This window comes from Callorhinchus milii, unplaced genomic scaffold (genome assembly GCF_018977255.1).
Source record: "Callorhinchus milii isolate IMCB2004 unplaced genomic scaffold, IMCB_Cmil_1.0 Scaffold5, whole genome shotgun sequence".
Taxonomy (NCBI): domain Eukaryota; kingdom Metazoa; phylum Chordata; class Chondrichthyes; order Chimaeriformes; family Callorhinchidae; genus Callorhinchus; species Callorhinchus milii.
In genome coordinates, this window is record NW_024704746.1 from 53,035,502 (window position 1) to 53,054,921 (window position 19,420).

At 43.7% G+C, this 19,420-nt stretch overlaps 1 protein-coding gene and 1 non-coding gene across 2 annotated transcripts in view; both read left to right on the forward strand.

Annotated features, from left to right (window-relative positions):
- Positions 1 to 19,420, forward strand: part of immp2l (inner mitochondrial membrane peptidase subunit 2) — a 324,690-nt gene that overhangs the window by 45,415 nt on the left and 259,855 nt on the right. The gene's annotated exons all lie outside the window — the stretch shown is intronic.
- Positions 12,610 to 12,681, forward strand: trnaa-cgc. Its single transcript has one exon. It is a non-coding gene; the product is annotated as a tRNA-Ala (tRNA).

A 19,420-nucleotide genomic window follows, 5' to 3' on the forward strand; every position in this document is an offset into this window, starting at 1 on the left:
ATCTTATAGAATGGTGGACAGGCTCAAGGAGCTCAATGGTCTACTCCTGGTCTTACATCCGATCCGACCTCTGCAACCTCCTTCACCCATACTGACCCGGATGTTTCTTTTGTTTGGTTGACGACTCCAGGACCCTGTGTAAAAGCGCTGTATCAATGCAAATTGTTCTTCGTTTGCTGCTGCAGCATTAAGTTCACAACACGTTGATGAATTGTTCACCATCTGACTCACTCAGTGTTGCTTTAACCACAACAACTTGCATTTATATAGCGCCCTTCACTCTGGGTAGCATCCCAGAGTGCTTCACAATGGCGAAGTCTGACAACGAGCCAACCATAAGAACAATCAAAAAGGAAGGTCTTTAGGTGGGATTTGAAGGTGGGGAGGGAGGTGCAAGGTGAAGGGACTGAGGGAGAGAGTTCCACAGTTTGGGGGAATAGTCACTGAAGGCATGGTCACTGAGGGCTCCACTATTTGAAAACATTTGAAAACGATTTGAAAATGAGTAAGAGGATGTTGAAGTTGATCCGTTTGGTGATTGGGAGTCAGTGGAGCCTAACATGGACAGATGTAATGGGGGTGCGGAGTTTTGTGCGGGTGAGTATCCGGACGGCGGAGTTTTTAATTAATTGTATTTTGTGCATGGTGGAGTTGGAGAGACCAGCGAGAAGGGCATTGGAATAGTCCAGCCGGGAAGTGACCAAGGTGTGGATGAAGGTTTTAGCTGCATTGGTTGTGAGGTACAGACGGAGGCGAGCAATGTGACGGAGGAGAAAACAAAGGTCTGGTGCCAAATGGCAGGGTCCAGTTTTGGTGTCCGGGTCTATTACCTGAAGTCAAATTGGTCCTTGTTGAGAACTTTGATCAGTTACATGAATGTCTTGATATTGTACAAGCAAAACAGTCACTCCATTTCACACTATGTCCTGTGAGGTACTTTGAGATATCTCCTGATGTGAAAGACACTAGTGTATATCAAATGTAAGGATTATTATGATTCTTGATGTATTATTATAGAGGTAATCAACATTGTGTGGTAAACAAATATCTGCTATAACAATTATGAAGTTGCAAGAAGTAGAGTACTTATGTAATTTTATTTTGATCATTGTTGAGACCTGTTTTAAAAATAATCTGTGCACAATATATTGAACCCAAGTTCGGAAGCAAATGATGCCTTTAAACTGATGAACCTCCTGAGAGAGAAGGTCACAGAAGAATGATGGAGCTGCTTTATTAAAATTGCTGATATCATCTCGATCGAGATCCATAAACTTGTGCACACTATTTCACTCCCAATATTAATCACAGTTAGAGTAAAACATACCTCGTAACAGTTCTCAACAATCTGCAAACAGTGCAGTGCTATTTTGGTGGTGAAGACGATAATAATAATCCTTGCATTAAATATAACACCTTATCACATCGTTGACGTCTCAAAGCGCTTCAAAGAATATATTGTAAAGTGGATTAGCAGTGTATTTTGTGGGTGAAACACAGCAACCAATTGCGTACAGCAATGTCCCACAAACAGTCGTGGAGCCTGGAAAGGACTGGGGTGATAGGGTGAATAGTTCGGTGCACTTCTCCAATACCTTCCTCTCCAGCTCCACTATCTACCAAAATCCACTTCATCCAAATCTCCGCCGCCCTTATACTCACCCGCACTAAACTCCTTACCCCTATCACACCAGCTCTTGCCGGGCTCCGCTGGCTCTCTATCACAGAATGGATCAATTTCAAGATCCTCATATTCGTTTTCAAATCCCTTCATGCCTGATACCTCCCTACCTCTCTGCTACCCCCCAACCCACTAACCATCGCCTCCGTTTGATTGGCTCTGGTTTCCTGCTTGTCCCTCGTGCCCTCCATTCCATCATCGGTGGCCACTCTTTCAGCCACTACATCCCGAAACTCTGGAACTCTTTCCCTGAATGCCTTCACCTTGTCCCCTCCTTCCCCATCTTCAGGACGCATCTTCCTCTTGTCGGTGCTTACAGTCACATCGCCCCACTCTGGCTTGGGGGTCAGGCTCCGCCACTGTCAAGCACTCTGAGACTCTACCCTGCTTCGGCAGATCCACAACACAGATAAGGGGCGCTCATCAGTTCACAAGCAACCTGGGGTAAACGATTCTTCTTGGGGCTTGGATCCTATATTACATGAGAAGCTAATTCATGTCACAGGATTCAAAGCTCAGCACTTTGCTTCCTTTAATTGAACCTCAAGTAGACCAGACATTTTTCACCAGCGCTAATGCAGTCACTGTGTGACCTTTCCAACAGTGTGCGCAAAGCCGTAGCATGTAGTTTAATAGAATTGGTAATGATTTCCTGTTCACATGCTATTGATTTTCATTTGCGTAGTTATTTGTTGACAAAATGCTATTTGCTGCTTGTGTCCTGGACACCTGAGGTTATAAGTCACCTTTCTATACCAATGGGCTCCTGTCATTGGTAATTTACTGAAATGGAATCAGAAGAATGCAATATAGCAGTGGAGAGTTACATTCTTTGTTTTAAGCTCTTTGCAGTTTTCCTCACTGATTGCACGTTTATTGCTGGCACACATGGAATTTAAGTAGAGTAATACAGCATGGAAATTGGCCATTTGGTCCATCTTGTCTGTGCCAGTGTTTATATTCCACATAATTTCCTGAGTAATAATTCCTCCAAAAAAATAAATAAAAATATGGCCACTCAATCCACGACTGTTTGTGGAACACCGCTATGTGCAATTAGCTGCTGCGTTTCGCCCACAAAAATACAGTCACTCCACTTTTCAATATATTCTGTGAAGCACTTTGAGACGTCTCAACGACGTGATAAGGTGCTATATCAAATGCAAGGATTATTATTATTATCATTTGAATGTGAAGAATTGAGACATGCACTGTTATATTTGAGGAGAACATTTGATTTTATATACCGCCCTTCACATGGGTAGCACAATAACATGATGAGTTAAGGTGTAGGTGAAAAAGCCCCTTTAAGCCTTTTTAAATTTAGAAGAATACTGTGGTGTCATTTATTATTTTGACAAGCTGCCCATCTGTTTTGAAACTGGGTTGGTGGATAAAAAGTACAGGCTTGTGTAATGACTCCAGCGATTTTGCATCCTGTAATGTGAGTGCTGCAGCTGGTTTTATCATACCCTGGACGGCTCTTTAATGCACCTTGTCAAACCTGTGAATTTTTGGTTGTGAGCTGGCATCTACATTGGGTGATAAATTTAGGTTTGATGCATTGCTTTCCAGGCAGAGGGCTTGTGGCTGGGACAGCAGTGGGCATTGTTGATTAATGTCAAGTGTTATTAGATAAGATTTTGCTCAACATTTTTGTATTAGAGAAATGTAAAGCATGTGGGTTTTGACCTCCCTGATAAGTATCTTGTCACCAGGTAGCCGCGTTTGCAATTCTTCTTTGACTTTTCTCAAGTCTTGTTTTTTTCTCTCTCTCTCCGTCGTTGCCAGGATCTTATTTAGAAATGTTGGCTTCGTTGTTGGAATGGAAAAGCTGTAAAAATGCAACAAGCAGCAGCTTTTCAGTTTTGCCCACAAAATTTACAGTCAGTTCACTTTACAGTATATTCCGTGAAGCGCTTTGAGACAGCTCAACAAAGTGATAGGGCTCTATATTAAATGCAAGAATTATTATTATTATTATTACGCTTGTTTTTTCTAAACCACAGGATCAGTTTGGATGAATAAAAATAATCATAAAAATCCTTCTGTTTGACATAACGTCTGATGCGTCGTTGCGATGTCTCAAAGCGATTCACAGGATGCACTGTAAAGCTTATTGACTGTGTATTCTATGGGCAAAACGTGGCAGCCAATTGTGCAAAGAAGTGTCCCACAAACAGTTGTGGATTGAATGAAGAATTTTTATTTAGGGATTGTTGGCCAGGTCACCAGGAGAGAGAAACTTCCTTCTCTTTTTGAATTGCTCCATGAGATCTTTAACATTCACCTGAACAGGTCGATAGAACCTAATGTCTCATCCGAAGGACGGCATCTCAACAATGCATTGGCATTGGAGTGTCAGCTAAGACGATGTGATTCCAGGTCCCAATGTAGGGCTTGAATCCACAACCTCCTGAGTCAGAGGCTACCACTACACCAGGCTGACGCACAATGTCTTCCTGATGTCAAAGGCGCTGTATGAGTGTAAATAGTATTGGATTTAGTTTTTGCAATCTGTAACTGAGGTTTACGGCGCATCCCCCACCCTCTGCACCACCATCGAGACTTTAGATTCTACTCTTCCATCCTCCAGAACTTCCTCCCTCCCTCTCGCCCCTCCACCTGGCTCCCCTCTCTGTCTGGCGCTTTGAGACACCCTCTAATCCCGAAAGGTGCAATATAAATCTTAAGCCTCTTTGATCATGCCTGTGTCACCTCCCTTCTCACCTGCTCGGCACCCGACCCTGTCATTGTGAAGCGTGCCAAGACATTATCCTCCACGCAGGCTGCTGTAAAAATAAATACAAGTTGTTGCATTTGTAATTCCGTAATCTTATTCTGATTTGGGTGTCGGACGACAATTAATTGTCTGTGTGCTGCCAGGGCAATATCAATGAAAGAGGGACAAAGCCTTGTGGTGAACAACAACAAATGACATTTATATATCGCTTTGACATTCGGAGGTCATCCCAAGACGCTGGATAGTCGAGGATCTGCACCTGAGCTGGGGGTTGGATTCACGAGGGGTGGAGGGCAGGGTGGCTGGACGTAGGTCAAAGTGGAGGACCTTGAAGGAGGCAAAGGAGGGATGGAGGCAAAGGGACTGTCGGATGGAGTTCCAAAGGATGGAGGCAAAAAGGCTGATGGCTCGACTGCCAATGGTGGAGCGGGCAAGTGGGGGAGGTGGAGCAGGCCAGAGCCCACTGATGGAGGGAGTGAACAGGTCTGTATGGAGTTAGTAGGTCACAGAGATGGTGAGGAACAAGGCTGTGGAGGGCTTTGAAAGCAACAAGGATGAGGATTTTGAACTCTATCCTTTGGGAGATGGGGAGCCAGTGGAGCCAGGCGAGAATGGGGGTGATAGGTTCATGGAGCTTGGTGTAGGAGAGGAATCAGCTGCAGAGCTTTGAATAATCTGCAGTTTGTGGAGGGAAGAATTGAGAAGTCCGACAATGAGTTACCATAACACAACAGCTGTACAGAATAACACAGTGCCACAAAGCTGTTCTTCATATTTATAATGACCTATTGTATGGATCAATGTACAGAGATGCTCTTCATTTGGACTGAATCCAATTTAATAGTCAGTTTAGGTTAAGTAGCATTGTGCAGCCTGAATGGCTTGAGTGAATTCTAAATATTTTCGACATCTCGAAAGACCTTGAGAGTTAATAATTTGGTCTTGCAGCATGTGGAATTTCCTTTTGCCCCTAGGCTAAATTAAACATTTGAGAACCAGAAACAATGAAGCGAATGAATTTGTTGCAAGTTAAGGTGTCAGCCCGGTTCCCTCACCTCCGAGTCAGAAGGTTGTGGGTTCAAGCCCCACGTGTCGAGACTTTGATCTCACAGCTAATGCTTTAACAACAACAACAAAATTACATTTGTATAGCGCCTTTTTAATCAATTAAACTGAGGGAGTGCTATATTGTTGGAGGTGCTTTCCTTCAGATGAGACTTTAAACTGAGATGTCGTCTGCCTGTTCACGTAAATTTGAAGAGAGAGGAACTTTTCTCCCAGTGGCCTTGCTGTCAATCTTACCCCAAATCGCTTATTCACTTCATGGCTGTTTGTGGGACATTACTGTGTGCAAACTGGCTGCTGCGTTTGCCGACAAAACACACAGTCATTACAATTTGCAGTAAAATCCTGTGAAGCGCTTTGCGACATCCTCCTGACGTGAAAGGTGCTGTATCAAATGCAAAGATAATAATACTGTTATAAGTAAAGTAGAACATTTTAAATTTTGACTGGTTTGTAAGGTGACAGTTATATGAAAGGTTCTTTACACCCACCCTGAAAAGTCCTGAGGAGAAACATGTTTTTAGGGCATAATTCTTGAGCAGAAGTAAAATCAATTTGGTTCACTTGGATTTTATTCAGCAACAACAGCATCTTAAATTAACATGCTGGGAAAAGCACGTTGTTTCAGCTGATCTGCTGCGCGCAATTGACTGCCCCGTTTCACCCACGAAGTACACAGTCAGTCAGTCCACTTTACAGTACATTCTGTGAGAAGTCTCAACTACTTGATAAGGTGCTATATCAAATGCAAGAATTATTATTATCTCAGGCTGCAGCACAAATTGGTTTGCACTCATCAACCTCACAGCCAATTGAAACTGGGATTTTCATGACAATTCTGTGTGATTCATTTGACAGAAATATGCAGTCACTGCACTTTGTAATAAACCTTGTGAATCGCTTTCTGTTCAGGCCGCACTGAGAGGATTGTATACAGTTCCAGTCACTGCAATATAATAATAATAATAATCCTTGCATTTGATATAGCGCTTTTCACGTCGGGAGGACGTCCCAAAGCGCTTCACAGAACACACTGTAAAGTGAATTGACTGTATATTTGTGGGCAAACGCGGCAGCCAATTGCGCACAGCAATGTCCCACAAACAGTCGTAGATTGAAAATGACCAATTTATTATTGTTTATGGTTTTGGAGTGATTATTATTAGGCGTGTGGAGTAAGGAAACTTGCCCAAGGTTTCACCCTGCCTGGAATTGAACTCTGGTCTCTCGCTTGCAAAGCGAGTGCTCTAACCACTGAGCTACAGGACTCCATAATGGGTTCTGCCAGTGCCCGAGAGGCAGATGAGAGGAGAACAATGAGGATGATCCCCAATGTTTAAGGAATGAGCGATATCAGGCAACAAATAGGCAAGCCTCAGTCTTGAGAGGCAATGTCTTAGAGCAGACAACAACATTAAATTGCATTTATATAGTGCCTTTCACTTAGGGAGGACGTCCCAAGGTGCTGGACAGTCAAGGGTTTGCATTCGAGCTGCAGGTAGGGATCAGAGAGGGTTGGAGGGCAGGGAGGGTGGAAGAGTGTAGATGAACGATCGTGTCATCAAAGAGTAAGGTCTTGAGATGGGCCTTGAAGGAGGCAAGGGAGAGGGCGAGGCTAAGGAGATCACGGATAGAGTACAAGAGGGAGGGAGCCGAAAGACTGAAGGCCCGACCACCAATAGTGGAACGGGCAGGGCGAGGGACCTGGAGAGCGCAGGGAGAGGACAGATTAGTGAAGTTTTAATTTGTTCATATAAAGGAGTAAATAGTTTAAATGGGTTTCAAAAAGTAAACCCAGATCAATACTTTTGGATGCACCAAGACAGCAGAAAAAAAGACACAGGTCTAGGGCTGCAAAGGACAATTTCCGGAAAGACACCAAGAAATATTTATATCAATAGTTGAAACAGGATGCCAGGAAATGTGGTTGAGGCCCAGACACTGGGCTCATTTAAAAAGCAATGTGATGCTGTGAGGATGGTCGTCTAGGTGTTTTGGAAAGTTGAGATCACATGAGCCAAAGGGCCTTCCTCATCCAAAACAATCTTGTAATGTTAAGATATTTTTCCTACGAGAAAGGCGCTATCTCAAATACCAGGATTACTGCTACTTTATGGTGTATCTGAGTAACATCATCATCAACAATAACTTACATTTATACAGTGCTCTTCACATGGGGCAGCATCTCGGAGCACTTAACATTGGTGGAGCCTGATATCGATCCAGGGGGAGGGAGGAGGTGACCGTAAGCATGGTCGAACAGGAATTCTTCAGCCATGATTTAAAAGAGGGGAAGGAGGGGGCAAGGTGGAGGGATGAAGGGAAAGAGTTCCTGAGCTTCAGGGCGTAGTGGCTGAAAGCATGGCTATAGATGGTGGAATGGAGGGGACGAGATCAGGGACAAGGAGGATGCCAGAGCCGAATAGAGGCAGTGGATGGTGGAGTGGGGAGTAAGCAGGTAAGAAAGGTGGGGAGGTGCAGGCCTTGAAAAGATTTGTAGATGGGTGAGAGGACTTTGAAGTTGATTAGTTCTGTGACAGGGAGCCAATGGAACTTGGCGAGGGGTGATGAGGGTACAGAGTTTAGTGTAGGTGAGTATACGGGCAGGGAATTCTGAAGTAAATTAAGGAACAGGACTGAAAATGACTTTTTGTTTAAAAGAGTTGTGACATTTTAGGCACCAGTGCAAGCAATGTAAATGTCTATATAGTTCTCAGTGCATGCTTCAAAATATGCTGCTAATTGGCAATGGTTCTTCAGCCTTATTGAGTGAAGAGCGTGAGACAGAATGTGCAAAATGCAGATGTGTTTGAAGTTGGGGATCGAAACACGTTCTTGACAGTTTAAGTATAGGTTTTATTCTGCCTCGCATCTGAAGCAAAGCACGTATGACCTGGAAAAGTGCTCCTGCCACAGAATACAAAGTAGAGAATGTTCTTTATCCTGGCACTGCCTTTTCTAACTGTGATGAACACTGTACACACAGCCTGAACTCTGGCATCACCATTCAGAGAAGGAGGGACTTCCAGATGTCGCGGTGTAAGTGCGTGCTGATGTTGTTGGTGTCATCATTGTATTCTCTTAAAAATAATCTGTACATTTGATATGGTGCCTTTGACAGCCTAGGCGGCATCTCAAAGAGATTTAAAAATAATAATAATCCTTGCTTATCATGTCATTGAGAAGTCTCAAAGTGCTTCACAGAATACATTGGAAATAAAGGAATGCGGCAGCCAATTGTGCACAGCAATGTTTCACAAGCAGTCATGGATTGAGTTACCAAATTTTTTTGGGGAGGAATTATTACCCCCAGAAAGTGATCTGCCAATCGATTAATAATTGGGTTCCTACTAACTGCTACATAATAATAATAATTCTTGCATTTTAACTGGACTTGAGGGATAGTGGTATGTTACAATTGTTCAGAAAATAATGGCATTACGCATAAAATGTGTGCAAAAAAAAATTCAAGTTCTATTTTTCTCCAGTGTGTTTTTAACACAGAATTAAGTAGAACCTGTAGCACCAAAGCAGATGTTTTTCATGATAAATGGAGAATATACAAGTCTAATGATACTTCCATCTTCCCACATTTGACTTCAGTGTCTCTCTCAGACAGCTGTGGGATTTGCTGCAATCGTGGCAATTGATTATTTGTTAACTGCTGATGGCAACAGTGGTGCAGACTCTTAAGAGGAGTCCAATCTTACAGTGACAGGTGTCTCACTTCAACTGGATAGAGAAACTCTTCATTCTGTAATAATAATACAATAATAATCCTTATATTTGATATAGCACATTATCACGTCATTGAGACGTCTCAAAGCGCTTCACAGAATATACTGTAAAGTGAATTGTATTTATTTTGCGGGCAAATCACGGCAGCCAATTGCGCACAGTAGTGTCTCACAAAAACAGTCGTGGAGTGAGTAACCAAATATTTTATATTATCTCAATTACATGATAAGGTGCTATAATCAAATGCAAGGATTATTATTATTATTAAAAGGCAAGTTGCTGGTGTTATTGATGTGAAAGGCACTACATCAAATGCAAGGATGATTCTTGTTTTCCCCACAGGAGTCAAGGGACTGCAGTAAGAACAATCGGCTGCTTTACAGTGTTTAGAAACATCACAACTCAATCATACAGATAATCTCAGTGAATTTGAATTCACCTTTGCTACACGACTGTTGTGATCAATATTTCACCAGTCCATCTGCAGAGCTTACGAGGAGCCAGCTTGAACCCAGTTTTGAGTTTATTTAGAATGTATTGTAAAATTGAATGGATAGTTCCAATGAGATTATATGGCAGTTGAAATATCACTGAAAAAAATCTCAAAGCTGATTTGTATTCCAGTCAGTCTGATACTCCCCTATAAGGATGACAAGTTAGCACACTAATGTTAATTGTTTCGTACTGAGCATTCATTCCTGCGCAGTGCTTTTGAGATGCTGTTGCAGAGTCAACTCTTAGTGTGATAGACAATTCTCCAACTCCTGCAATCAGCTAGATAAAATTGATCATTCACTTCATGGCCGTTTGTGGAACATACTGTGTGCTAATTGCCTGCCGTGTTTTTCTACAATTTACACAGTGGCTATCCTATGACCCGTAGAGTCCTGTAGAGCAGTGTGGTCCAGCAGGCGGCCCCCGGGCCCCATCCAGCCTGGCGGGTTATTCTGTTCGGCCCAGGACCGTTTCCAACATTCCTGAGAGGGAGCGGGGGAGTATGTGTGTGAGAGAGAGATAAGAAATGGGGAGTGAGAGACTGTGTGAAGGGGTAGAGAGAATGATTGAGAAAGAGAGAGATTGAGAGAGAGTGAGAGCAGAGAGAGAGTGTGAGAGGGGAAGCGTGTGAGTGAGAGAGAGTGTGAGAAAGTTTGTGAGAGAATGTGTGCGCGGGGAGGGTGTGAATGTGAGGGAGAGCGGGAGAGAAAGAAACAGAGCGAGAGTGGAAGATTGAAAGAGGGAGATTGAGATGGTGATTGAGAGAGGTTGATTAAGACGTCCTCCAAACGTGAAAGGCGCTATACAAATGTAATCTTGTTGTTGTTAAGAGGGAGTTTGAGAGGGGATAGAGAAACTGTGAAAGGGTGCGAGAAGGGGAGTGAAAGAGATTGTGTGTGAGACAAGGAGAGAGTGTGTGAGAGAGTGTGTGAGAGAGAGGGAGTAGAGAGAGTGATTGATGGAGAGAGAGCATGAGGGAGAGGGGCAGAGAGAGAAACAAAAAGTGTGAGAAAGCAGAAAGAGAACGGAGAATTGAAGTCTCAAAGCACTTCACAGGATATGAAGTGGATTGACTGTATATTTTGTGGGTGAAACGCAGCACCCAGTTGCACACAGCAGTGTCCCACAAACAAATGTGGATTGGGTTACCAAATTATTATTATAAATTTTTAGAGATTATTACTCTGGAAAGCGATCTGCCAATCGACTAACAACTGTATTCCTACTTACTGCTAATTGAAGTAAGGAAATTTGCCCAAGATTTCAGCCCTGCCCGGGAATTGAACTCGGATCCTCTCGCTTGCGAGGCAAATACGCAAACCACTACGCTACGAGATTCCTCGAGTCGGGATTCCTTTCAAAAGTATTATCAAATGGTGGAATGGGCTGACATGTGGCAGATGGATTTCAATGTGGATAAGTGTGAGGTGATACACTTAGGTAGGAAAAATGATAGGAGGCAATATAGACTTGGTAGCTCAATCTTAAGGGGGGTGAACGTACAGAGAGATCTGGGTGTTCAAGTAAGCGAATCATTAAAGATAGCGGGGCAGGTAGATAAGGCAGTAAAAAAGGCATTTGGTGTACTGAGCTTTATTAGTAGGGGCATAGAGTATAAGAGTAGGGAGGTTATGGTTAATCTATACAAAACACTGGTTAGGCCTCAGCTGGAGTATTGCGTCCAATTCTGGGCACCTTACTTCAGGAAGGACATTAAGGCACTGGAAAGGGTGCAGAGGAGATTCACGAGAATGATACCAGGAATGGGGAACCTTAGCTATGAGGACAGGCTGGAGAAGTTAGGACTTTTCCCATTGGAGCAGAGAAGGTTACGTGGGGACCTGATAGAGGTCTTCAAGATCATGAAAGGTTTCGACAGACTAGATAAGGAAAAGCTGTTTCCGCTGGTAGGTATGTCTCTGACTCGTGGTCACAGTCTTAAGATATCTACCAAAAGAAGCAGAGGGGAGGTTAGAAGAAATTTTTTCACTCAGCGAGTTGTTCGAATTTGGAATGATCTGCCTGGAAGGGCAGTGAAGTCCGATTCGATAACAGCTTTTAAGAGAGAACTGGATAGGTATCTGGGGAAGACGGGTTTGCAGGGTTATGGGGAGAAAGCTGGTGATTGGGGTTAATAAAAGTCAGTTGCTCTGTCAAAGAGCCGGCACAGACTCGATGGGCCGAATGGCCTCCTTCTGTGCCGTAACATTCTATGAATCTATGAAAAACTCACTTGCATTCGCATTTGTGTCTCTATCGCTGCCTGTAAACAGATAAAAAAGGAAACTTTCTTCCCCGCTTCACAAGAATCAGGAATTTTGTTCCCAAAGCCATGTTTAAGAACATTCCAGTGCAGTTTTGTGCATTGTGAGATGTGCCTTTCATTTGACTTCTCTAAATTGTCGAGAGTTACTTACGATAAACGGGGCAAGAAGTGAAGGCTGTTGATGCCACTAGACGGCCTCCACGAGCACTGAGCTGAACTCAGGGACAAGGTGAAACGTTTTTGCTTCAAGCCTGAATAGTCTCAGTGTTTTAAAATAAAACATGTCCCTAGAGTACAGAACTGTGAACTTTTGCCAGTGTTGTTGGGATCTGTAATGCCCTGCCAAGAAAGGCGGTAGAGTCCATTGTAGTTTTAAAGAGGAAAGTTGACAGTTCTAGAGGTTTGAAGTGGTATTGAATGGAGACCTTGCTCTTAGAAATTTGAAGGGCTGAATGGCCTCCTATGCTGTCAATTTCTATGATTCTATGCACTGTACAACAACAGCAGCAATAACAAATTTATTATAATCATATCAATTTTATTAAATAGAAAACAGTAGGTTTTCCAAGACACGAAAGTGAGTGTAATGCACTTCCACTGTTATTTCTTGTGTATCTGTGGAGTCCTGTAGCTCAGTGGTTAGAGTACTCGCCTCGCAAGCGAGAGACCTGGGTTCAATTCCCAGCAGGGCGAAACCTTGGGCAAGTTTCCTTACTCCACAAGTCTCTGTTTACCTAGCAGTAAGTAGGAACCCAGTTGTAAGTCGATTGGCAGATTGCTTTTCTGGGGGGAATAATTTCTTCAAAAAAAATTAATAAATTTGTCACTTCAATTCACGCTGTTTGTGGGACACTGCTGTGCGTAACTGGCTGCTGCATTTTGCTCACACAAAAAAAGTCAATTCATTTTACGGTATATTCTGTGCAGGGCTTTGAGATGTCTCAAAGACATAATAAGGCATCATATCAAATACAAGGATTATTATAATTATTTTATTATTATTACCATCTCCGTCTTGGCCCATTTGGTTTTGAATTATGCTGATAAGTCATCTTTTGGAGGTCAAATGAAAATAATTAATGCTTCCCTTCCCATTTCATTCCTGACTGCAACATGATTCTGCTGAAATGCTTTCCACTCGCTTGCAGATTCCCTTCCTTGAATTGTCTCCTGCTTTTCTTTCTCATCCAGTCAATATGTGATTCAGTGAATAAAATGAGCCATTGATTTTGGTCATAGGCAAGAAGACAATTGACATCTCTCTGTCCCCAGGAGACCAGAATTATGTATTTCACATAAGTTGAAGTGAAACCAAGGCTGAAGTTAGAAATAGAAGTTGCTTCTAAAGTTGTTTTATTCAGAAATAAAATTAAAAGGATTCTTGCAAGGAGGTTGTCCTGTGGCATACTGGCTGGAGCACTTAACTCCTTACTGCATGCGTCTCTGTTTACCTAGCAGTAAGTAGGAACATGGTTGTTAGTCGATTGTTCATATAATAATAATAATCCTTGCAGTTAATGTAGAGCTTTATCAAGTCGTTGACATGTCAAATGAGTTTCACAGAGTAGAATTTAAAGTGGATTGACTGTGTATTTTGTAGGCGGAATGTGGTAGCTAATTGCGTACCACAGTGTCTCACAAACAGTCATGGATTGACAGACAAAAACAATATTTTGAAGGGATTATTACCCCCGGAAAGCGATCCACCAATTGACTAGCAACTGGGTCCCCACTTACTGCTAGGTAAACAGGGTGTGTAAAGTAAGGAAACTTGCCCAGGAATCAAACCTGGGTCCTCTCGCTTATGAAGCAAACCTGATAACCATTACACTACGATGTCTATCAAAGCTTCTTGACCATGTGAGGATGTGACAGGTAGCTTTGATAGGAGAGATCCCAATGATAGTTTTAATTAAACTAGAAATTGATCAGCAGAGATCCAGGGTACAACATCTCGCTACCTCCATCTCGCTCCCTCCCTATTTATCTTTAAATCCTGCCTTAAAACCTATCTCTACGCCTGTGCCTATGGTCAACCTTCCCCTTCCTCCACTTCTCTTCTCCCTTCGGCCATGATCAAAATCTTTCAATAGCACTTTGAGATATTATCCTGTATGAAGGACGCAATATGAATTGAAGTGTTCTTGTTGCCAAAACCCATTTGATGTTGGGTCCTTACAGTCAATGGCCATAGAAGTCTACCATCCATCAGGCTGAGTATTATTTCCTCACAAATGTCTCTTACAATTTTATCTGTCTCTTTGCCTCTTAGCTCCAGCACTGTTGCCATTACTCTTCCTCCTTCAATTATAGCAAAAATACTTTTGTGCAGTTGGCAAATGAAACCCACATCCTGTCCGTATTGGATCAGAACAGAACATGCTGCAGGGAAGAATCATAAAAGTTTGAGCTTGACAACGTGATACAGACAGAAAGAAACCAGATCTGAGGTTGGCTGCCACATCCAATTAAAGCAAATGTCACAATCCTACATCAAATTAATTAATATTTCATACGATACGCTGGAAGTGAGTTGACAGGTTTGTGTTTGGAAACAGCAGTCAGATGATTTAAGAAAAGCAAACAGCTGCTGACAGCTTGCACTTTGAGGTAGAGGGATGGTGTGGGAAAAGGCAACAAACAAATGTCCTGGATGAGATCAGAAATGAGATTGGTTGAAAGCTGTTTTCAAGGCACAAATGGGAACGAAGAAACAGTCTGGCAGAGGAATTGTACAAGCTTTTTCTTAGATCATGGCAGGTGTTTAACTCAGTACCATATCCCCCCATGCCCTTAGCAGCCAAGAATTTATTTGCTTCCCTTTTAAGCATTCCTACCGAGAGGAAAGATATATTGCCCCTGGAGGGGTACAGCACAGATTCACCAGAATGTTACCAGGAATTAAAGGGTTAAATGAGGAGGACAGGTTGCGTAAACTTGGCTTGTATCCTTTGAGTTTAGATGGTTGAGGGATGATCTGATTAAGGTGTTTAAAATGATAAAGGGATTTGATGGGGTAGTTATAGATAAACTGTTTCCTCAGGTGGGGGAATCCAGAACAAGGGGCCCCATCTTAAAATTAGAGCTGGGCCATTTCAGAGTAAAATCAGAAGCACTTTTTCACACAAAGGGGAGTGGAAATCTGAAACTCTCTCCCCAAAAATGCTGGATCAATTGAAATGTTCAAGACTGAGGTGGACAATGCTTTGTTAGGTAAGGGTATCAAGTGATACGGAGCAAAGATGGGTAAATGCAGTTGAGGTACAGATCAGCCATGATATAATAGAATGGTGGAACAGGCTTGAGGGGCTGAATAGCTTACTCCTGTTCCTATGACTCTGACTCTGCCTTAACAGTCCTTTGAGGAAGTCAAATCCATCATTTCACTTAATGATAATAATTCAACAATTTGAGACAACGTGGTCAAACTGTCTCAAGGCACAGGAATTTACGGTGAAATGCAATGGCTGTGTATTTGCATCCAATCCGGCAGACAATTTGTGCACAGCGATAATAATAATAATCCTTACATTTGATATAACGCCTTATCACATCTTCGAAACATCTCAAAACGCTTCACAGAATATACTGCAAAGTGAATTTGACTGTATATTTTGTGGGCAAACAATGTCCCTTAATTAAACATAATAATAATCCATGCATTTAATAAACAACAACAACAAAATTACATTTATAGAGCGCCTTTCACGTCGGGAGAACGTCCGAAAGCGCTGAACAGTCAGGTGTCGGGGCACGAGCATGGGGGAGGGGTTGTGTAGGGGTAAGGGAAGGCAGAGAGGTCCGAGGGCGACCAAAGGCACGATCGAAGAAAAGGTCTTGAGACCAGCCTTGAAGGAGGCAAGGGAGGAAGCAAGGCGAAGGGACCATGGGAGTTCCAGAGTGTGGGGACAGAGAGGCTGAAAGCCCGGCCACCCATATGGTAGGGCAGGTCAGGCGAGAGACATGAGACAGACCGGAACCCGTTGAACGGAGGGAGCGGGCAGGTTGGTAGGGAGTCAGCAGGTCAGTGAGGTAGGAGGGGGGGCGAGGCCATGGATGGCCTTGAAAGTGAGGACGAGGATCTTGAACTCGATCCTCTGGGGGATGGGGAGCCAGTGGAGTCGGGCGAGGGTGTGAGTGATGGGGTCGTGGAGTCTGGTGCATGAGAGTACACGAGCTGCAGAGTTTTGGATGATCAGCAGCTTGTGAAGAGAAGAGTTGGGAAGGTCGATGAGGAGGGAGTTCCCATAATCAAGCCTTGATGTGACAAATGCGTGGGTGAGGGTTTTGGCAGCCTGAGGGGTGAGGCAGTGGTGGAGTCTTGCAATGTTGCAGAGGTGATGGAAGGCAGTGCCAGTCATGGCGCGGATGTGGGGGAGAAAGGACAGTTCAGGGTCAAACAAGACACCCAGGTTCCTGACTGGTTTAATGAGGTTGAGTGTGCAGCTGTGGAAGCTGATGCTGCCAGTGCCCGAGGTGCGGAGACGCTGGCACGAGCTGATCAGGAGGGTCTGAGTCTTGCTGACGTTGAGTTGGAAAAAGTTGTCCCTCGTCCAGTACTTGATGTTGGACAGGCAGTCTGTCAGGACGCCAGTAGTCCTGGAGTTGAGGGTGGAGGCAGATAGAGTTGGGTGTCATCCGCATACATATGGAAATTTACCCCATGTCTGCGGATGATGTCACCAAGGGGGAGCATGTAGAGGGTGAAGAGGAGGGGACCGAGGACAGAGCCTTGAGGAACACCGCACGAGACGGTGCAGAGACTGGAGGAGAAGCCGTTTCTCAAGGGAAGGTTTCAAGGTGGGGGTGATAATGGCTGTTTTGAGGGGGGAAGAAACAGTACAGATGTAGGCTGAGATTGATGATGTCGGCGAGTAGAGGGGCGAGGAGGTGGAGCTGGGATTTAAGGAAAGGGGTGGGAATGGGGTCGAGGGCGCAGGTGGTGGGCTTCATGGAGGATGTGGTGGTGAAGACAGAGGAGGGGTTGATAGGTTCAAAAGCGTGGAAGGAGGGATGGGTAATTGTCGGAATGTGGGTTGGGAGTACGGAGTGGGGGCAAGTTGGGGGACAGTGGCAGCTGAGCAGATTCCCTCGATTTTGTACTCGAGGAAGTCCAACATTTTCTCGCAGTGAGAGTCAGAGGAAAGAATCTGCGAGGCGTGGCGGGGAGGGCGGAGGAGCCGGTTGGTGGTGGAGAACAGGAGCCTGGGATTGCCCTTCGCTTCCAGGATTAACCTCGAACAGAAGGATGATTTGGCCGAGGCGAGAGCGGAGCGGTAGGTTTTGATGAGGTCCAGCCAGATGTGGCGGTGGACTGTTTGGCCGGATTTAAGCCAAGTGCATTTGGCAGCTCACACCTGGATCTTAAGCGAGCGGAGGTGGCTGTGAACCGGGTGAGGATCCAGGGTGAGAATCAGGAATAGGAGACAGTTTGAGAGGTGAGGGGGGCCAGGGCTTCGAGTGTGGTGGAGAGGGTGCTGTGGAGAAGAGTCAGTGCAGCTAGTGAGTTGGTGCAAGAGATGGGCGAGAGTGGAGGAGTTCGGAGGATTCCAGGGCAGTGGAGAGGGACTGCGGGGAGTTAAATAAAGCACCTTATCACGCCGTTGAGGCGTATCAAAGCGCTTTACAGAATATATTGTTAAAGTGTTTTGACTGTATTTTGTGCAGAAAACACGGACAGCCGTGGAGTGTGTGACTGTTAAAAAACGTTTACAGAATGAAGGACATTACAAAGCTTTGTAAAATTTTGCTAGATTTTTTAAGGTTACAAATATGTTTCATATCTGTCATAGTTGAAGCAATGCACTTTTCTCCCCCTCGTGGCTCTTTTATATGACAAAGTTGAATAATGTCATGTCTGAGGTTGCAAGTTGACCTATAAAGGACAGTTTAACGATGCTGCGTTTTTCCCCTAGCCTTGCTTCTTTTCAGTTTGATATGATTTTAGACAGTGTGCAACATGACCTACCTTCTGTGTTCTGAGGTCAGAAATAGAGTCTTGGTTGACATTTGGAGCATTGCACGACTTTGTTTCCATTTAGCAAAACTCAATGGCATTGAGTTAAATACTTTGGGAATCAAACTGGTTCTTAAGAAAAAGTCCCAGTAAAGGATTTCCTCCCGTTAACTGTGTTCCATTTGTGTGGCGCGCACTGTAGTGGAACATGGCAATGAAGAGCCAAGCCACACCTGCCCCTCTCAAATTGCAGCCTTCGAGGACTTTACTCTTCGACCTATAGTCACCTGCCTGTTCTCCCAGTTCGTTGTCAAACTCTGCCATTGTTCACCGCTCCGAGATGCTTCCCTGCGTGAAGGGTGCTATTTAAACATTTAAATTGCAAGTTCTTGTTGTTGGTTTGGGTCAATGAAATTCCTTATTTTGTAATGGATTTCACGACAGCTTCCCACATATTGCAGGGGAGAGATGGAAGCTGACCACCGTATTGGGAAGACTGCACTAATTAGAGAGAAAAGATTATTTATTCCAGAAAAGCCAGTGCCTCCAACTCCAGATTAGCACATACCTGGCAATTGTTGCAATGGTGAGTTTTACAGTGCGGTTTCTGTACGTCAATGCGGTTTCTTACTTGAGCTGCACTGCAAAGGCACAAGATCACTTCATGGTGGCAAATGATTACTGACGCAGTGTGACCGTATGTTAGGAACAACACACTGAAATCGGGTGATCGGGTTTACGACTTGCGAGTTCATACAGCACAGTGACTTTTGTTGATATTAACTGGTTTATTGTGAATGCTGAAGGAATTGCATTTGTAGAGTCTTGTGAAAAAAATCAACAAAATAGACAAGACAAGGCAACCTCAGGGCTCTTCAGTCTTTAGAGAAAAAGACACCTCAGATAGGACCATATGAAAGTGTGCGATGTTTTTAATAGGATTAAACAAGTAAACCCAGTTCAATACTTTTGTATGCCCCACGGATAACACAGGTTTAGAGCTGTAGAGGAGCAATTTTAGGACAGACACAAGGACGTTTTTCTTTACCCAGAGAGTAATCAACAACTGGAACAAGATACATAGTCAATGCCCTTTACAATATGCACTCTACAAGTATTCTGTGAAGCGCTTTGAGGCGTCTCCTGGCCGACAATCCGCCAGATAAAAATTGGTTCCTAGCTCCACAGCTGTTTGCGGGACATTGCTGTGCGCCAAATGGCTGCCTCGATCACCTGTCAAATACATAGTCACTGCACTTTACAGTGAATCTTGTGAAATGTTTTGAGATATTTTGGTGATGTGATAAGGCAAAATAGAAGGATTATGATTATTATCTCTGAAATTATTACAGTCTGGAATGCACTGCTGAAAGCGTGGTGGAAACAAATTCAATAACAACTTACATTAATAACAGTAACAAAAAAAAGTAATTAGATTGATACTTGAAGTTGAAAAATTTGCAGGGATATGGGGAA